General features: G+C 33.1%; 1 protein-coding gene across 1 annotated transcript in view; it reads right to left on the minus strand.

The window, feature by feature from the left end:
• Positions 1–21,477, minus strand: part of LOC130904225 (collagen alpha-1(IV) chain) — an 89,975-nt gene that overhangs the window by 30,999 nt on the left and 37,499 nt on the right. The gene's annotated exons all lie outside the window — the stretch shown is intronic.

Below are 21,477 nucleotides of genomic sequence, written 5' to 3' on the forward strand. Positions count from 1 at the left end.
AATTCTGGGTTGACGACCTAATAGCTACTGTTTGGGAAACAATTAGTTCTAAGCATAATAATATGAAGAATTGTAGCAGTTATAGGATACAATTTAGTAGATTTTAAATATTTATAAGTGTATCATTTGATATATTCTTGATAATTTTGATGTAAAGCTAGACGACAGCTCTAGATCCAGAAGGAAAATGCCGGGATCTATAACTTAAGTGAACAAATTAAAGCGACTAATAGAGGATTTTTGTAAATCGCCCTGTATTAATTGGATTTAATGGGATTTTGTTGCTGCTTTGGGGATTTGATTCTTTAGATCTATAATAAAAAAAATTTTATTTTTACTTCGTTTATGAAGGGTTTGTTCTCATTTAATAATGCTAATGATTAAATTGATTGTTTAAAGGGTCTTACAGGGTTAATGGATAACCCGAATCCAGATACAGATGCTTATTCAGATCCAGGAAACTAGAACGTGTTTCATGAACGTTACCTGGGACTTACATCTCATAGAAATCCTCATAGTACCTGCAGAATCTTGGGAAAAAGAGTTTGATGGAAATTGGGCTGTAATTTGGTTTAAAGGCCGTACTGAGGTGATTGTATTGGAAAAAAATAATCACAGGATAGTTATATAAGGATCAAATAGTGGCCAAAATATTGCAATAAGAGATAATATCGAGCTGCGGGCTTAGAAATAAAAAAATCAAGGTTTTCTTCATCTAAAACTCCTACATGGGTAGTTTTATGTAAATCCCATAGAGTATGGTTGTGATCGGCGGGTGGAAACCATGGAAAATCTTCTTTCTCAATTTTAGGCAGGAATATTACTAAATTCATTGGTTGAAAACGTGCAAATGGGGGTCACACATTATTAGTATTCGTTTTTTATTAAATTCCTAGACGTATTATTTTGTTTTATCATACTATATATGTTTGGAATTGATATTAATGAGTTTAGTTTGAAATAAAAAAACGACAATTATATCAAATACGCGAATTATTTCTTGTAGGCCGCTCTGTATACATTTTAGAAGCACGTTAATATCTATCGACACTTCTGCACATGAAATCTCCGATCAAAGATCAGCGGAATCAAAAATAAATAGCCACGAGTGGAAATAGTATGCGACTCATATTTCTTGAATGCAATGATTGTAATCCCTTATGTTGATCATTACTCTTTAAGGAAGAGGATAATGTAAATCGTCCTGTCCGGTTTCAGTCGTGTTCGAGAATTAACGGATATATTTGCTTAAATATACAGGGTTGTATTGAATACATATGCTACGGTATTTTTTAAAAAATAATTAAAAAATTTCTGTCAGCTCTAGTTTCAGCTATGCAGCTATAAAATAGAAAGAAAAATGTATTTGAGGGTGTTGGGGTAGAAAAGTAAAGTAGGCGTTGATTTATTCATTGTTTGTCGTAATTTGACAGCTGTCAAATGTCGCCGGTAAGTTTATACGTGTCTAGAAAGTTTAATTTGAAGTATGGAAAATCTTGAAGAAAATCAACGACGTAAAATAATAGTTTTTTGAACAAAAGCAAGGTCTGAACAAATCTTTTACATTGTAAGAATGGAAATAGCTAGAAAAACAATTTACGACATATTTTAGCGTTTTGGAACAGGTATTTCGATTGAAAGAAAGTCAGGATCAGACAGAAAGGCAAAAAAATGCCAAAAGAGAAATGAGAAGCTTTGGTTAGAGCGGCTCACGGAAAACTGGGAGTCAGTTTGCGGAAATTGAGGAGAAAATTCAAAATCAAGAAAATCAGCAAACAAATGGACGTCAGGAAGACAGAAAATAAATTCGAAAGTGTCTTTCAAAAAGTTCAACTCGAATGTGTTGATATGGTTGGCGATAAACTTTCGTAGTCGTTTCTCATCATATATTTGTCCTTCTGGAACTTCTGTAACTTCCAAAATATACGAAAAAGTGTAAAAAGTGAATATGATACTGACTGATTTTGTTATATTGGAAACTTTTTTATTATTAGTTTTACGAAAAAAAGTTATTCTTTATAAAAAGTTCTGCATGGTCCAAAACCTACAATTCAATCATCAGATGTGAAATTTTTTCAATCGTATACGAGGTTTGTCAAAAAATGTGATTAGCACCTTTCTTTTTGACAATATCGAAAATTGTTATAAAGAAAAGATGTTTAGAATTAAAAATAGCTTCCAAATATTCAACATTGTTTATTTACATTAAAAAAATATTTTTTTCTACATTTTCTCTGCGATTACGTTGGAAATGTAAGTTTGCACATTGATGCATAATTAATCTAGGATGCACTGGATGATAATTGTTTTTAAAAGTTTATTTAGAATTGTTTAATCATATTTATAATTAATAAATGCAATGCATTGATTTGCAAACTTAAATTTCCAACGTAATCGCAGAGAAAATGTAGAAAAAAATATTTTTTCAATGTAAATAAACAATGTTGAATATTTGAAAGCTATTTTTAATTCTAAACATCTTTTCTTTGTAACAATTTTCGATATTGTCAAAAAGAAAGGTACTTTAGAGCAAAAATCACATTTTTTGACAAACCTCGTATATGGCTGAAAAAATTTAACATCTGATGATTGAATTTTAGGGTTTGGACCATGCAGAACTTTCTATAAAGAATAGCTTTTTTTCGAAAAATTAATAATAAAAAAGTTGCCGACCAACTTACGTGGACAAACTGTATATGTGGTACATTTACCAAAGTACGAGATATAAAATTTTATTCAAACGCGTTTAAAAAACTTTTTGAAGCCTATGAAGCTTATTTTAAATGCTTAAATGCAGCAAAGAGTGACCATCTTCGTCGTCGACTCCAATTTCTCATAGCCCACAACTTCCAGTACCTGAGCCCCCTTCGAAATTGTCTCAATAAAGTTCATATCAGAGTTCAAATGACAATATTGAAGATGAAGAATTCGTACTCTCATAGGAACCACCGGAACTTCATTTTTTTACCTCAGAAAACTTCAATGAGAGATTTGAAGACAGAGCTTCTGGGTTCCTGAGTAATGGAATTTGTTTTTTGATGTTAAAATGACAGATCAACGACGTCCGCGTTAATCAATCATTCTCCTTTAAAAGCAAACTGTTTCAGGCTACATACTGTTAGGAACGCGAATTGGGTCCTTAGGTCAGATTTGTCCAGCTACAATGGAATTTTAAAAAACGGCGAATTCACGCGAAGCCTTTCATCTGGCTTTTATAAATGGCGGACGCTCATTTGATATAATTTTATTAGTAGCTGTCGGTTTATTTACATTATTTCTTCCAAATCTTTTCTAGGAAAGTCTATTTATTTCTTTTGATTCTAGTTGTTCTAGAGCTTTGTAGAATTTTATTTAGGTATATAAATGATTTGTGTAAACGCAGTTAATTATTTTAAAATAAAAACTCCTAGTGAAAAGAATAAATAAGTGAAAAATTATTCGAGTGATATTTATAAGTAAATTATTTTAAGTGAAGTGTATTGTATAGTGTGTAAATCAATTATGAACGTGAGAAACAGTGTTTATTAATTCTTCTCACGAATAGAAAGACTGAAAATATGAATTTTATTGATGACATTATCAATAATTCTTTCGATAGTTCATATTTTCTTGTCAATGTCAAAATTCTTGTTGACTTGTGTTATAAACCACAAAATTCTCGACAACAGATGAATTTTGTAAACTAGTATTACTCATACACTCAAATAGATATCTTCTTCTTCTTCTTTTTCAACGTACGTTAGTACTTAGTCCTGTGTTTGCATCCATAGTTGCCTGGCTGCAGCTGGGATGGTGAAGACCAGTTTTCATACCATGTTGTAGGTGGTCGTCCTGGTGGTAGGGATATATTCGTTTTTTTCGTTCAATTAGATATATTACGTTATTTTTCTGTATATATACTAAACAAATGTGAGGTTAAAAACCACCAATAAACCCGCGACGACAAAATGAATCCAAATAATAAAATATCGTTTCTCACAAGAGTAAGAAATTTTGCGCACGATCCTGTACACTCAAACAGACTATGATAACAAACATACTGTAGGTATGTGTGTTAAGTTTGCACATATTTCACATAAATATGTAGGAGAATGCTGAGAAGTTCTTTCTGGAACCAATGTCGGTCGTTTACATTTTCGAAATGCAAGAAGAGGAAGGAGCGATATAAAAATTGATTATATAAATATTTTATCGTATCATGTTTCCTTTTTCTTACTGTATTTGCGTTTCTACATCCCGGAATCGTATAATGCAAAGTAAGTTTAAAGGTTAAGTGTGAATGAATCGAGGGCTCTTATTAGGATTTATACGTAAAAAAGCTGTGATTTAAGCAGAAGTTTTTAATTATATTTCATTTGAATAAAATTAATGTTCAAATTTCCTATTGAGCGCAAAGCTACCAAACGAGTAGATTTGATTTTAATGAAATTACAAAAAATACTGAGAAAGACTATTTATTTCAAATTTACTGCACAAAAGTTAAATCAAGATGATGGTAGATCGTGCTGAAGGGTCACAAAAAGGAAGAAACTGATACTGATTATTGTGCAAATTGGTTGTCAACCACGTGGTTGACAACAATGTCAAATAAAAACTTGAAAGTGTTTCGTCACTAGTGGCTGTCAGGTGGTTAGCACGGAATAGGCACGTAGATACCACGAGAATGGAAAACTTTTTTGGGAAACCACCATTGACAAAGACCTACTCGACAGCCTGAAGTATCAGCTACCAAGGCACGTCTTTTCCGAGCTCTAAAACCTACAGAACCTCAAGATCAACATCCACAAGCATCTCCATACAGCAGGCACCACTCGAACTACTCGAGTATGTTAGGGTTTACCCTCTGGTGCTTGCTTTTTACATAAAAAAACTGGAAACTACGACAAATAGATTTCGAAAAGATTTACACGCGCTTTTACATATTGAGACGAATATTGCGGAGGGTGTTTTCATTAAGTAGCTCATATACAGAGTGTTGTTTGTGAATATGAATATGGCAGTTAGTTGTTAGCCTAAGCTAAAATCTAGCACTCCAAAGGACAATAAGGCATGCAACTATACTAAAGGATAGGGATCTCGAAAAGATACCAGACTTAGAGTGTTATAGTCGTCTTCTGAACCAAATTTAGAGTCCTTTTCTCTGATAGGCGGGACTGGGAAGATGAATCACTTAATTTACTAAACTCAATAGGTATGTTCGGTACACAGAAAGGTCCAAGACACAACTGGGAGTAAGAGGCTCTAAGGCCACGATCTTTTAAGCGTTAATAATAAAATTTAATCCTTTACTGATCACATAACTAACTGTATATCTTCTGCGATAATTGACAAGCTTTTGTTCTATTCAGGGTGGTGGTTATCATTTCTAAGGGAGCAAAAAACTGTATTGAGTGACTTGAGAAGCTGTCGAAGATTAATTATGTACTCGTAGAGCTTGTGTGGGATCCTGGACGTTCTGGTGTCTAGAAAAATGAAAAGGTACCGGACCAATCATCGCATCACGCTCAATGTCTAAAATTCAAAGATGAAAACGGAAATCAACTCTTAGTATTGTTCAAAAGTACTCGAGAGGAGGTAGCACGGGAGAGATATATGTCTTTATATCTTCTGCAGTATTTCCTTGACCCAGTGTGAGGAATTTGTTTCGTTTATAAAGGTTTTGCTCTATCTGTTACCGCGCTTTTTTATTTTTCCCTTTTCCATAGTTTACGATGTGTTTTTTCGAATTTTTTTTACAATTCAGTTTCTTCAATTATGCCTGTACATCGTAGTGTTGTGCAGGGCTGTGTACCGCCCCTTGTTAAAATTATACAATGTGAATTATAAGTAAGAATTTTGCACCCAACAAACAAATAAGAAAAATATCAAACTATCAATACCAGATGGTGTCGTTTCTAACTAGCTAACCAAAAATAAAGTATCTTGTTGTTTATTTTGATTTTCACCTTGTACATTTGGTTAACGTTTAAATACATTTATTTGCACGCGCTGTTGAAGAAAATATCTGATCGCACGACCAATCATTCCAGTAAACGTTTTACAGATCGTCGGTTAACAACATAGAAAAGAATATGGCGTAGATGTAGATAAACAGCTCGTTAAATTCAATTGGTGAGGTAAAGATGCCTGTCCATTTGGATAATATGTTAAGTGGGTATAGATATTAAGCCGTTTAGACAGATTAGAACTTGACGATGAGGAAAACAATTTTCTATTTACTTATTTGTTTCTAAAGGTACTTCATTCAATCGAGATTAGTTGACGTTTCTAGAAAGATGTGACTAGTACACACAATAAACGTATGAATACTACAACTTGAAATCTACCAGTACGTCCAGTAGAAATTCCAAAGTCCTCGGTGATTTTTTATGTTTCCAATTTTTGTTTTCTTTTCGGCAAAAAGCTGCTGACTTAAATATCAAGACGCAAAAAGAAAAACTACTAATGGAGACAATTCGATTGATGATAATCCTTGTTGTAGATACTCTTTTCAAGGAAAATAATGAAAAAAATCGAGATCTTGCGCTTACATTGAGTAATGGCTTATTTTGAAAAACTGTTCAGAGAATTTGAGCAAAAGTTTGTATGGAAAAGACTATTGCAAAGTCCATATTTTTCGATAAAAGTCCTGAATTATGATATGATTTTAAAAAAATGTTCAGTCAATTCAAACATTAAATCAATTCTAATTTGCTCTCTTAAACTCAAGAGGATAGTTTATACTTTTGCTGCTTCAGTTCAGAGAGTCAATCAAACAGTTCATTTGGAAGTCTTCTTCTTTGTTCCATAATAGATCTATCGCCTGTTTCTTCTTCGATACCTCTGGTTGTCATTCCATCCCTTTCCAATTGCTGTTTACATCAGTCTATAGTCTGTCATTCGACTTATAATACGAGGGTTGTCCGTAAACTAAGGTTCCCAAAAGCTGCGGACACTAGGATCACTATTGGGCGGGATTTGGTGCGAATTAAGCTCTGTGATTCGTTTTAGTGTGCAAAAAACGTTCCTCCGATGTACATTAATTCCCAACTATGTGAGGAAAAGTGTAAAAGCGCGCAAAATGTGTGCAAATGGTGTAGAGAATTCAAAGACGAGCTGAAATATCGAAGGGAGACGGATTGGGACCTCAGCGAGACCGCTTCAAGCTGATCTGAATAGAGGGAAGTCTAATGTTTCCAAATATATATTATTCAATGCCGATAAACATGTTTTTCATTGTGAAAATTTATTTCATGGACATGCCTCGTATGTTGATTCTAATGTTTCTTACGCTGTGATACTAATTCATAAATTTTTCGTGTCTACTTCAAATTTTTGGTCAAATATCCGAAAGCTTCAGGTTCTTCCGCAAAGACAATTTACCTGTACACAAAGCGATTTTGGTTCAACAGGTCTTTGTTAAAAATGGCATAGATAGGCTGTTAACTCTCCTGATCTGGCTCCGTGTGACATTTCCTTGTTTCCTCGGATGAATAGAGCTCAATGAAAAAATCAGAAAATAACTGTCAGCCATTTCCACATATAGGGACAAAAAAATGCTTAGAATAGTGTAAGCTTCAGTGGGATAAATCTATATAAGGGAGGACGTTGTTTTTTCAAAAAAAATGGAAAGTAACTTTTTTTTTTCTATATTATTTTGTATCGTACTTTAAAATATATTGAAACGACATCGTCAAATTCAGACAAATTTGGATATTTGTGAAATTATGATGGAAAATAAATGGATTTGCAAAAAACGTATTGTTGATTGAATGAATTATCGTTTTATTTTTTTACTCGACGTGAACCTCCTCGTTCTTGTTGTTGATTTCGGTTCTAATAAGTAAAGTAACCAAAGTGGAGGAGAATTCTATTAGAACAGTAGTTCATTATAATTTACTCTGGTAGAATTAAGGCGAATTTATGTCCTGTTTTCCATTCTCTGGACATGATCTCTTATGTCTTGTGTTAACCCTTATATCCACTGTTATTGTTATATCTCAAGATTTTTCAGTGATCCATCTCTGAGACTTCGAGGATCTCTCTTGAATCATATTTTTGTCTTCTATTTTTTTTTAATAAATCAAATTTTCGTATCCTTTCGAATGTAATGTACAGATATACTTTTATCTATTTGTTATAATGATTAGAGTATTAGGTGAATGGTTATTTTTATGATGTCTTTCTTAGAACTATTAGTATCTGTTGCGAATATTATCACTTTACGAGTTGTAAGTAATAAACATGGTTACAAAAGCAGATAACCAGATGATTTATGTTCAAATTTACGCGAATACTTCTTTTAAATGACTTGAGAAACGACTTACGGTTATTCGTAATTCAAATTAGATGAGTATTGAGTTAATTCCTTCAAAAAAAAACTATATCGACACACGAATTTCTCTCATCTCTGTATCCTGAGCTTTCCTTTTTTATCTTTTAGCCTGTTTTCGTCATCTTGAGATCCCTCGGCATTTCCAGCTTGAATAGTCTATCAAACAGGACATTCCAAAAAAGCGGATCTAGAACGGAGCCTTAAGGTATTTTTTTGAACCGGTTTCGGTGTCGTATTTCAGGATCCTACCAGAGAAGTAGCTTACCACAATCTTTACCAGGTATCAGGGTATGTTTATGCTTCCAGATACTTAGCAGAATTGAACGCGTTCTTGATATCAATGGTTGCTAATAAGCAATAGTTCTCAGCCTCTCCTTTACAAACTGTGTTTTATTTGGTAGTTAGTTGTAATATCATCTAATTTGTTTATGTTTTTCACATTTTTTGTCTGTATAAACATCTAAATATCTTTCTTTTGGATATTTCTAGAAGATTTCATATTTCCATAACTTTTATCGTTATTTGGTATAATCTTATTTTCAAATAGTAATTTCTTTGGTTCCTGTTACGATAATAATTCCCAGAGAAGATGTTTAGTTGGTGTTTTTGATAGAATAATATTGAATGATGATATTTTCGTTATAGAAGGAGTCCTCTGTATCTCTGTAGATTTTCTTTTACCAAAAATATCAATAGCTTAATACAAGTTATCTAGTTAATTTCCGCCTTCTTTAAATAATTCTCAAATAACCGATAGACGTCTCATAGATACAATTTATTAGCACCTTCCTTTGGATGTACACTCGTAAAAACACCCACTAGAACGACACAAAGACTTCCCACGTCGCTAGATATAAAAAATTGTGCAGACACATAATTTTATATTATTTCATTCGACGTTTAATACGTTTTTTTATTATTGTCCCTTCGGTTTTTTCTTATACTTAACCCCTGTATGTACATAAATCAAGTAAATAAAAGTACTTGACAAAATAATTGATTACTCTTTCATTTTTAGACGCACATGGGTCACATTTCTCCCAATCAACCAGTTTAAAATCGTTAACAAACTTCCGGTACTTGCACTGCGTACTTACCGAAAGAAATGAAGCTGAGGAATATTTGAACAGCCGCATTCGAGCTGCTAATATCGAAAATTGTCAAACGATTGACCAAATAGAAAATTGGTGGTACTCTACGGTAGCAAAACCTGTTTTCTAACTGAAAGACAAAGTTTTTAAAAATATTTGCTTTAGTGAGTTGGAGTCTCGGACACGTCTATCAACGAGTACATTTATCCACCAGGAAAAACTACGAGAAGATGGTCGGATTAAGTAAACGAAGACCTACGAACCGTGTGACTAACTGACGATACAAGGAAAGATACAGCAGAAGATAGAATATAGAATAGAGATATTGTTAGAGCAATGAGTCAAGTTCTCTGTCCTCTAATTAAGCTTCAATGTATTGTTACGAACTGACATAGACCGTGAAATCAGCTCTCTCCAGTTATAATGAAATTCTAAGATTTGGCTACAACAGAATTCGTTTTGTGGTTTTTTGTATATATATGATTTGTTTATATTGTTTTCTTAAACTAATTTCTAGAAAGGACTATTAATTTATTTGTTTATTTTCTAGAATTTTTGAGAAATTCGTTTTGGGTGTATAAACGAGTTTGTTTAGCGGAGTTTACAATTAAAAGTCATAATAAAAGGAATGATATTGAAAAGTAGACGATGATTTTAAATAAATTATATAAGTTAGATTAGTTTCAAATAGAGGAGGACAAAAGAGCGCTCAATATTGAAAACTGGAGAGCAAAAGAATGGAAAATAATAACAAAAGCAGACGAAACAAACGACAAACTATAAAGAAAATAAAATTTAGATAACGAGGAGTAATCCACCTTAAAAAAAAGGATTTAAAGCGCCAAAAGCCGTAATCCACATGGGATTGAAAGACTTGCTGATGATGATGATGATGATGATAACTCTAACACTAGGTAACTCTAGTGTTAGTGTTTGAATAAATTAAGTGAATAAAAGACAGTATTTATAAATTCTTTCAATATTAATAAACGTAAACAAAAATATTTTTATGTAACAAACTATTCGTTTGAGTCGAAGCAATATCTAACAATGTGTTACTCAGATTTATAGGTAGACGTGGTTTTATCGTCTGGTATATCAAACAATATTAAATTTCGGAATATATGAATCGAGATGAAGACAAAAATATGATTATGCGGAATCAAAAGTAAGCGAGTTTCAATTTCATTCACAAAAATTCAGCGCTCTTGCTTTTGTGAACCCTTTAAGTAATTCAATATCTGGATCAGAATTGGCTTTCGTCCAATACAATGACAGCATTCAGAGCAGGTACTAAATATTCATACATTGTTAAATTCTATACAGACCATTCAAGAAGTGACTCGACTGGCATGGTTTTTCATTCCGAAGCAGTGGCACCTGTGAAGGGATTTTCGTAAGCTTTGAATATAAAAGAAAACATTTTTTTCGATATTCATGTAGAATAGATCGATGTAGGTCGAAATATCGAAATAAAAAAACAGTTTTCTAACAACAGATATCTAAAATTAGGACGATTTATCAAGAAAAACACATGAAAAACAATAAGAATATGAAAATACTGATTAGTTTGATCGAATCAAACTTTTTGCGGAACAACAGATGATGGCCAATGAAATCCATCGGCTGAGATGGAGAAGATGAATCCTCAGTAATATAGAATCATAAAAAAATGTGAATATGCAAAATAGTAGGAGTAGAAGGTTATTATTGATGAGCAAACTGGGCGAACTGGTCTCCACCACTGAAGTATTATATATCCAAAATTCGAAAGTTTTTTTGTCCTTTACTACAGGCTACAATAACCGTCGCGAATTCTTCGATCGTTCGATTGGTTCACACATTCACAAGATCGCGACCACAACAGTAGGTATTTTATTAGAGGTGGAAGACAAAGTTATTATTACCTTTGGTGTTATTACGTGGATTTTAGAAAAAAAATTAAAGCTGTAATCAACTCTTATTTCTTCTTAAATCAAGTTTTTAAAACTGAATACACTATTCACACTACCACTACACCAACACTCACTATTACACTATTTAATACGCGTTTCGATAACCAAGTTATCGTCCTCAGAGACTGTAGGTAAACAGTTTAATCTGAAGACGATAACTCGATTATCGAAACGCGTGTTAAACAGTGTAATTGGGAGTGTTGGTGTAGTGGTAGTGTGAACAGTGTATTCAGTATGAACGGTTCCATAAATTCCAACTTAGTAAGTTTTGAAAACCTCACAGCAATAAAAGTTATGGGAGTTTACTCAACATTCAATCAACGACAAAACACTCTACTAACACATGGACTTGTCGGAAACTATAATCCAGGTTTAGGTACATCAGCTGATTGCGAATCCTAACTTAGAAAGAGTTTTAAATCGTAGTTTCCGAACGTCGCGTTCAATTTCAAATTTACTTTTTCGAGCGTTAATTCTGAATAATAATTTTCAGAGTTCAAAAAACAAGACAAATGAACCCGTCATTTCCTCATCGGTGTACCAGGGTTGAAAGGATTCTTTTATATAATTTCGGGGTTGGTTTTCGAATTTTCAGATCATGATTGAGTTAAAAGTTTCCGAAACGTCTTTCAATAGATGAAATTGTTAGAGAAATCGAATCAGTGCCTTCACGCACTAACTCTTGTGTTTACTACAATGTTTTTTATTCTTGGTATGCAGAGGTCAAGTTTTTGTACCAGAGTTTTCCTGGAAGTATCGAGCTGTTGGTTATTGTATCCACTTTGTTTTGTTTGTCTTCTTCTGTTTCATCTCACCACGTCTTGTAATCCAGAGAGTTTTCTTAACTTCCTACAGTATTTAGCCTGATTAGAATCGCATTTGTGATGTTTTTTGGGCTTTAGGTTCTTGTTTGAATGACATATTTTGAAAGATATGTTTTCGCTTAATGAAGAAATTTTTATCTCCTAAGAATGGGATTATTATCAAGTTCCTAAGCGAAATAAAAGAAATTCATTCATACGAGTTATGTAATAAGTTTTGAAAACATTCGTAAATGCGTTCATAGTGATAAAAAACAAGTTCATAGATCGTAACGGTTTTTTTTTAATATCAATTTTTAATAAGACATAACTGTCGATCTCTGGCATGTATTAAATTAGTCTTGAAATTTATCACAAAACTTTTATTACCAATAATTATCATCTATCTAGTTTTTTTGCAAATTACAGACTTCGTTCAAATTTATTATCATCAAAAATATATTCATAATCATTATCTTACCGTAACCGATTGTTATCAAAATATTTCCATGAATTAAATGATCATTACGAAGTTTATACATTCGAAAATTTCTATTTTGCAAAAAAATGTTTTCCAAATAAATGTACTCGCAGAAGTAATTGGCATTTGCCAAACGGAGAACAAAATTTTCAGTAGTACATTCTAGACCGTGTTTTTGTTTCATTTTGTGGCGAAGAAACGATGGCAGCCACCTGAGCTTTTGACAAACCATCGAAAACAGTGAAATAAACATGGAAGTCTTGCAAATACCAGAAATACTCATAAGCGCCAAAAAAATACGCACTGTTAGAACGATGGTTCTAGATTAATGCGAATACCTGAACTTCTTGAACTTCGTTGCTGAAATGTACAATAGTCTGACATCGGCTGGTGCTCCAATGGGTCTGGAAGGTTTTTTCGATCACTTAAATATCTCTAAAAACGCTTATTTTCTTCGTCGCTTACAGCTTTCAAATAATCAAGGTGATTATACAAAAATTGAGCTGTTAGGCTCAACAAATATCCTCAACTTTGAATCTTTTTTAATATACTAGTTTTCCATTTTCCAAGGACGACTTCCTTGTATGACACCCAGGTAATTACGGTTTCCACGTTGAGCTTTAACTTCGTTTTCATAATATCCGGTCCCATAAAGACTCATGCTCGATTTCACCAACATGTTGTTATGCATTACCTTGCTAAGTATTTCTTAAGCTAGAAATTACCTAAATCCAATACCTATCAGAATCAAGTTGCGCCAACCCCAAGAAGTACTTAGCTAACAAATACTTAGAAAAAAATTTGACTTGTCAAATTTCATATGTACAGTTGGTATTACTGTAGTAGTGAGTTAGAATTAAAGTCAAAATAAACTCAATAAAAACCTTTCTCATTATTTCTCAGTTATTTATTTGTAATGGAGAACTACCCTAGACAAAACAACAATATACAGTATACTGACCTAAAGGAAAAATTGCGTAAAATTGGTCATTATGTTGTCAAAAACAATGTTATTAACTTATATTTTGTGGCTTAAAATACCATGTCTTTGGGGGGAGGACTCGTCCTAATACTTTGTCAAGACCGTGGATTCGCCCTTGGACAGAAGTGACTAAACTGGCAAGAAAATCCACGAGACAAATTAAAACTTGGATGCCTTATACCTTATGGTTAGAAAACGCATTGTAAGGAACATGAAAATAAGGTAGTTCCACTGAAAAACAGTCTGTATAATTGACATGTAGTATCTAACCTCCTTCAGCAGCATTTAGACTACAAGATGGTTTTAAGTTTGTTGCAAAAAGTGCCTTCATTACTTACTTATAACTGAATTAAATGAAAACTCCCTTAGAAATAGGTACAAACACAGGAATGTGATATAGCCACGCTCGTCAATGATTGTAGTAGGGATTAGTACGGTCCCTCAAGCAGGTATCTACTTTCATTATTCCATATTTTATTTTGTGGTACACAATTTAGTACTTTGATTATTTACCGTACTAATTCACCAAGCGACTATTACCCTCTTTGTCATCCGAATACTTTCTCATTTTAACTTTGAGCCTCTCGTACGTTTCTCGACAATCATTCCTGTAACTGTAATTCAATTATTTTTTGTAATACAGTGGAACCTCTCTAACTCGAACCTCTCCAACTCGAAAAAAACCAATTTAAAATCACAACATCGAAGTCCAATCGACTGACAAAGTCCTTTATTTTTCAATATTTAGCCCTAATAGCCTCTATAACTCGAAGCGACGATCACAAGGCTCTACATCTCGAAATGCGAAAATGTAAAGGCAGATAAATATACGTATGTATGAGTTGGTGTCTGTAAACTGAAGGGAAAACTGAAATGTCTGAGCATTTGAAAAATAAATACGAAATTTTATCTCGAATTTACGAAGGTGACTCTAGTCGCAAAAGAAAGAGAGAGGCTGAACAGCCAAGTGTTGAAGAAGCTACGTTGGAATGGTTTAAGCAGTGTGTCGGCGAAAATGCCAGAATTTCAGGACGAATCTTGCGCTGAAAGCTGAACAATATGCAAAAGATTCAGGCTCTGACAGTTTTAGAGCTAGTAACGGCTGGCTGCAGAAGTTTAAGCAGAGGCACAGCATTGTTTTTCGTAAACAATGACACACGTGACGATTGGAAGCTAAAACTGCAAAACATAATAAGAAAATATGACATTGATGACATTTTCAATGCCGATGAGCTAGGTTAGATAATTTTTTATGTAATTTTAGGTTTCTTTTACAAGTGTCAACCTTACAGCACATTAAAATTTAAGACTGAATCATGTTTTGATGGCTATTAGCCGCCAATGCAAGTGTTATTGAAAAATTGAAGCCTTTTCTGATTGACAAATCAGCAAAACCACGTTGCTTCCGAGAAATGAAATCAGTTGAATATAGATCCAATAAAAAAGTGGTTATTGTCCCTTGAAAAACAAATGAAGCAACAAAAACGAAAAATAACTGCAGTTCTCACACTACATTGCCGCCTTTGAGAAATATTACTGTGCAGTTTTTGCCACCAAATACAATTTCAAGACTGCGTGGCTGTGACTTTCGATGATTTTGTCAATTTTGATGATGGAATTTCTGCGTACTGATTCTGACATTATTACAAGTGTACAAAATGAAGACGAGGAAGATTCTGATGACGAGACCAATTAAACACTACACTTTGCGACAAGTCACGATGCTTAACGTGCCCTTGATACATTGAGAACGTATTTAGAGAGATCAGAAGAAATTTGTTACATAAGATAGCATTAGATGGCTAGTGTATGGTCTCCTATATCAACTACACATGACCACTAGGTGGCAGCAGAACGGACGTCAAGTAGAAACGTCAGTGGCACTCCCGCGCTTATCTTTCCCCTTGTCCTGACTATAATTTAACAAGTTATAAAACATGTAACAGTCAGTGCCACTGACGTTTTAACTTGACGTCCGTTCTGCTGCCACCTAGTGGTCATGTGTAGTTGATATAGGAGGCCATACACTAGCCATCTAATGCTATCTTATGTAACAAAATTGATGATAATATTTTTTTATCTCTACATAACATCGATAATATTATAGATCTTCAACCTCTCAAATCAAAATCTCAAAGAAAAATAACTGACTTTTTCAATCAAATTGTGTAAAATTATTTGATCGACAAGAATCAAATTCGAAGTCTCCCTTACTCGAAATAGATTGCTTGTCCCTTTAGTTTCGAGTTAGAGAGGTTTCACTGTATTTCATTTAATTTTTAATATAGAAGAACCGCATGGGAGAAATCGCTGATTCTAATATATTACCTTCCATAGAAATCGGGTACCATCTCTACCACAAGTCAGTTGACCACCGCACCATTATCTTTTTTGTTAGTTCTGAGAAATGGTAGAGCAGAAGATTCAATCTCGTAGTACTAGAATTTCGTTTTTTGAAGCCCTGATACAGGTTGTTTATAAAAAAGGTGATTCCGTCTCTAGGATAGATAGAAAACTGAAAAATATTTGGGGTTTGTTCACTAAAACGTAACGCCACATTTTTTACGACTTTTCCGCAACTACTGGCAACGTTGTATTGAAATTTTATACGAATATGTTTTGGATTCTGATACATACAATCAATTTTTATGTATTTTCATAGAGGGCGCCACCCAAGTAACATTTTATATTCCATTTAGTGTTTCCGTAATTTTCTAAAAGCTTTATAAAGTTTATAATAAATGTTTTAGGCTTAAAACTATTATATCGACGTGACAGTGCTTTAAAAACTAAAGGATAAAGCTTATTGGTTGTCGACAGCAATGTGGTTCTAAAAAAACTGCTTACAGTTGGTTTAAAACTGATAGTAAGCAAATAACGTCTTAAAACGAGAAGCAAAGTTAGGTTATGTTATCTGATTGCATGAATTTGCATCGGCAACAATGTGGTTCTAAAAGTGTAAATGCTCTACTGTCTTGTTACAACATTTCAGTTTTGTAGAGTAGTTAAGAACTAAAAAACTTTAATATGGTTGCACCAATAGGCAGGCGTCATTTACAAACTCAATGACAAAGCTTTTTTAAAGATTTTTTCTGATAAACCTATTTAGCTTTATGAAATTTGTTTATACTAATATGACTTATTGGTTTGCATTTTTTGGAACTTCTTACAGTTGGTTTAAAACTGATAGTGAGCAAATAACGTCTTAAAACGAGAAGCAAAGTTAGGTTATGTTATCTGATTGCATGAATTTGCAGTTTATTGTGTTGGGTAAGAAAAAACTTATGTTTCATGATTTATTTTCTAGAAGATATTAAACTTTTATTGCAGTCATATGCAGTTATTGCATACCCATAGGAATACTATTAGCTTTATTCCGTTTTCGCCATTTTTGATTATGTAGCGGCCATTTTGTAGTAATATTGTCATTTGAAACTTTCATGCCGATTGTCTTAATAATTTCTAGGGTTATAATTATTTTTTTATGAATGTTTTACTTCTATTGTTATGCTGTTTAGACGCGAGTTGGATTTCCGAATGAAAAAAAATGTACAAGTTGAATTTTAAATGATTACATTCGTATTTTATACGTTTTTTACAGTAAACTTTTTAGCGACATACAAATTGGAAGTGTCCTTTAAGTAATTTTTATTACTGTAAAGAAGGAGTAAGCAAGTAATATTGAACATAACTTTTTCAATATTATATTTATTAAGCAACATTTCAAATTCTGAAATTTGAGAAGCGTGCTCACGAATTAGGCAAACAAATACGAAGATAGAATAGAAGGTTTCTTTTGTATTTCGAGGATTCGCTCGAATTGAGTATCCCAGAAGGAGAAGGAAGATTGTTAAGAAGGAGGATTAGTTCAGTTCTTTGGAAACTGTTGTAAAACAAATAATTTAATAAATGTTATATTCTAATTAAAGTTGTTTCTTATTAATTACATTACATTATGTTACTCTTTTCAGACAGCATGTCTTTAGAATTTTTGGAGAAAAATAATTAACAAATACTGGTTACATTTCCTGCGATGATGTCTTTGTTTATTCTTAGATGTAAATTTAGATTTACAATCGTGAAACATGTGTAACTCGAGTGATGGTTGACCTAATTTCGTCGCAGAACATGACTCCGAACAAGTATTCAATAGATTATATATTTTTTTCAAACATAGCTAGCGGACCGTTCAGAGAGGAATTATTATTGGCGGACATATTTTCTGTTTTTAAATTTCACATACGATAAATGTTTATGAAATATAAATTTAGTGGCGTTGAAAAGATTGTTTATTATTAGAAAAATATTGTTTGTATTTTACATCCGTATTTAGATAGGACAAATTTTACTGTGTATTGCTTATAAATAATATCAAATTCAGTTTCCTGACAACCGATGGTTAATAATAAGCAATAAGAACAGAAAACTAGGAAATAGCAATTTGCTGGAAGCAATTGAAAACGGAAAACTAGAAGGTAGATAAGAGATGAAAAAGTTTTTTCACACAACAATACGAGAGTTTCCGATTCAGTAGTCACTTGGTTAAAGAGATTCCTTTGTTCCTATTCACATCTACAATCGATTCAATAATGTACAGTTGTTAAGTTCTAGAGGTCTTCTAGACCTTTGGCTTCAATCTTCCTCGCATTTTTCTCCACTCCTTCGGTCCTTAGCTATTTCTATCCACTCAAACCTTCATACCTCATACATATATCCCTCTTGACTTCTTGTAAACATTTAGTTTTTACTGCATCTGATACTTCTTCGCTTCTATTTCAGTTTTTTGGTTGTAGCTACTTTTTTTTCACGGTCATTCTAAAGTCTTTTCGTTTTTGCCGTGTTTGGTTCCAGTAGTGTGCGTCCTTATTCTTATCAAATGGTCTGTTTGTTGAACCAGAATGAATTGTCCAATTTTGGAGGTGTTGTTGGTCTATTTTTGGACCTCGACTCCGTCTTTTAATGTGTGAAATGATTGATGTCTGTTTTTAAAGCTTGATTTTACTACTATCCATTTTTTAGACGGTTTTAGAACACTAGATGTTTCAACTAGCATGAATGTAAATCAAGACGACAAAATTGAAGAGAATATTGAGCATTTTAAGAGGATGGTGCCAGAACAAAGCCCAACAAAGAAATCATTAAAATTTTGGAATTATTCGGCTTCACGACAATTTTTTTGTTCCATTGTGATCAAACGCAGAATCCATTTTGCGTACAGCTTTCTCGCGTCCAAATTTTCAATTAATTTGCGATGTATCAAACTTTTTGAAATGTTAATTATGTCTACTAGCTTGCGTACTTTCAGTCGACGATCATCCATTGGATTTTCTTCAACATTTCTGGAGTCGTGACCTCATTTGGTCAACCACTGCAATGTTGGTTTTTCCAGGTCATACACCCTCGTTTAAACTCTGCTGCACAATATTTTACTGTCGATGACGAAGGAGCAGTCTCACTCAGAGTAGAATCTAGTTCAGACCAATGTTTTTCACGTTCACCATTGGTGGCTGCCAAACAAATACTAAACGACGTCTTCAAACTCGAAACATGTTTTGTGTAGATTGTGGTATTTTTCAAGCAACTACCTCCATCTCTAGGTCAGGTCAGATACTTCTGGGACCAACAAATATTCATGGAAAAGTGAATGCATATCAAGAGAGCAAAAGCATGAAACGAATGATCTAACCTATAAGATGTTTTTCGGGGATAACCCAGTCAAAACATCAATTGAGTCGTGGTATCCTGCGGCATATCTAAGTATAATGAGAGTATTGACCTTTTTGTTTATTGTAACATGGACAAAATTTGATACAATGTGAAGAATGAGAAGTATCGTTTACTCAATTACCCAACATATCCAATTGCTGTACTGATAACCTTCGTCTCACCTTGTTTTAATGGGTCTCTGGTAAAGAGAGAAAATGTAGGCAGACATAAGTTTATACTTATGTATACTTTTATCTTTTTTTGCTACAAAAAATTATCATTATTTAGTCACAATAAATGATAAATCAATTGAAATAACCATTAAAGGAAATAAAGTGTAAATGAAATGCATTAACGAATATTGGGAGTTACTTATTAGATAGAAAAGACATAAAGAAGAAGAGAAAAATAACAGGATAGCAGAAAACCAAAGAGAAACAACAATACCAAGAACAGGTTATGTCCAGTTGTAAAAATTTCTAATATACCTTTTGTATGGTTACGACGATGATTTATGACTAAGAATTTTATAAGTTCTTTAGCGATTGTGGACATTTTTAAACAAGAAAGGTAATTCCACATTTCTGAAGTCATAATTAAATATTTTACGCACTTTGAAGCATCAGAGTTGGAAACATTGTCTTAAGTAAGAAGCTCCAAATCGAACTGTAGTTTTATAGTATCTCAAAATATACAGGGTATTCCGGGACTTGATAAAAATAATTCGGGAGTGAGTATATGACATGAAAATAATGCTGTGGCATTAAATTTTCTCATACGACCCCTCGTTTATGAGATATAAGCCTTTAAAGTTGCGAAATCAAAACTGTTATTCAAGTATATTTTCTAAATTATACATTAAGAATATTATGAATTTTCAATGGATGATTACGTATGTCCATAAAGTGTGTTTGACGGATTAATTAATGGTTGATTGGTTCAATCAAACGACAAACGATTGTGCCTCAAGATTTTATTAAAGGATCTAGATTAAAAGATATTTTAGTTACCTCTCGATAAGATAAAATACGCGGATGAAGTAATAATAGATGGAGATATTATCGTAAGAAAGGCTGAACGTATGGCCTTGAATTGAAGGTTTCAAAATAGAGGAAAATATGATGAGTATCGGGAAAACAGAAAGTTGAGCCGGTGTAAATGTCTGGGAGTGGTCTTTCATGATAGTTTATACTTCTCTGCATACATAGACAACTACATACAAAAGGCCGACAGGGAGTAGATATAATGAAGAGGATTCTTCTAAACATTAGCTCTACAAAAGAGTGGTTCATCTAAACTTGAAGATTCGTCACGAAATTATCGCTTTAATTCAATAAAAACGACAAACTGCTATAATTATAGTTTTATTCGGTTCATTTATCAAATTAAGAAATAAAAAATAATGTTTACTCCCCGTATAAAATTCGATAAACATCTAACAAACCGTCAGTCCACGTGGACTCATCATTTACCAATGAAAACGTAGAATCGTAAACATAAATGCATTTCTATTGGCCGAAGCTGTCGGACGGCGTATATACACAACTTCTTTGAAATTTACCTGTTAGACAGTCTGCGATAAACAGTGGCGTGGCTAGGTGAGATTCAAAGATTCAAAGCCGGTTTATGCTTTATTAATATCTGCTAAAAAAATTAAAAACTGTGCAGCTGATTATCATGAAGATATGACAGCAGAATTATTTGAAAAGTGGTTTAATGAACATGAATCGTTATAGACAAAGATACCAAATAATAGTAGTAACAAAACGATCGTAAAGAAAGCCCAACAAATAAAGAATTACTCATTGTTATTAGAGGTCCAAAGTTAGGGAAAATTTATTATATTGACCAGTATGTAGTATCACCCTCTCTACGATTCTGACTACCATTATTATTTATATAAATAATCTATATGAATAGTCTTTTTCAATTTGTTTTATTTGCAAAGAATATATTTTCCTTTATGGTTTTTGCTTTGAAATATCGTTTTCCAGATAAAAAAAAGAATGAGGTACAAAAAGGGTTCAGTCAACGTCTGGTATCCTGTTTAAGCCAAACGCCCTTAAAGGCAGGTACATTTTACTCGTCTATTTATGTTTTATAATTAAAATTTCAATTGTAGCAAGTTAACCAGGTGTAATAATGTTG

The sequence above is a fragment of the Diorhabda carinulata genome, chromosome 2 (assembly GCF_026250575.1).
Source record: "Diorhabda carinulata isolate Delta chromosome 2, icDioCari1.1, whole genome shotgun sequence".
Lineage (NCBI taxonomy): Eukaryota > Metazoa > Arthropoda > Insecta > Coleoptera > Chrysomelidae > Diorhabda > Diorhabda carinulata.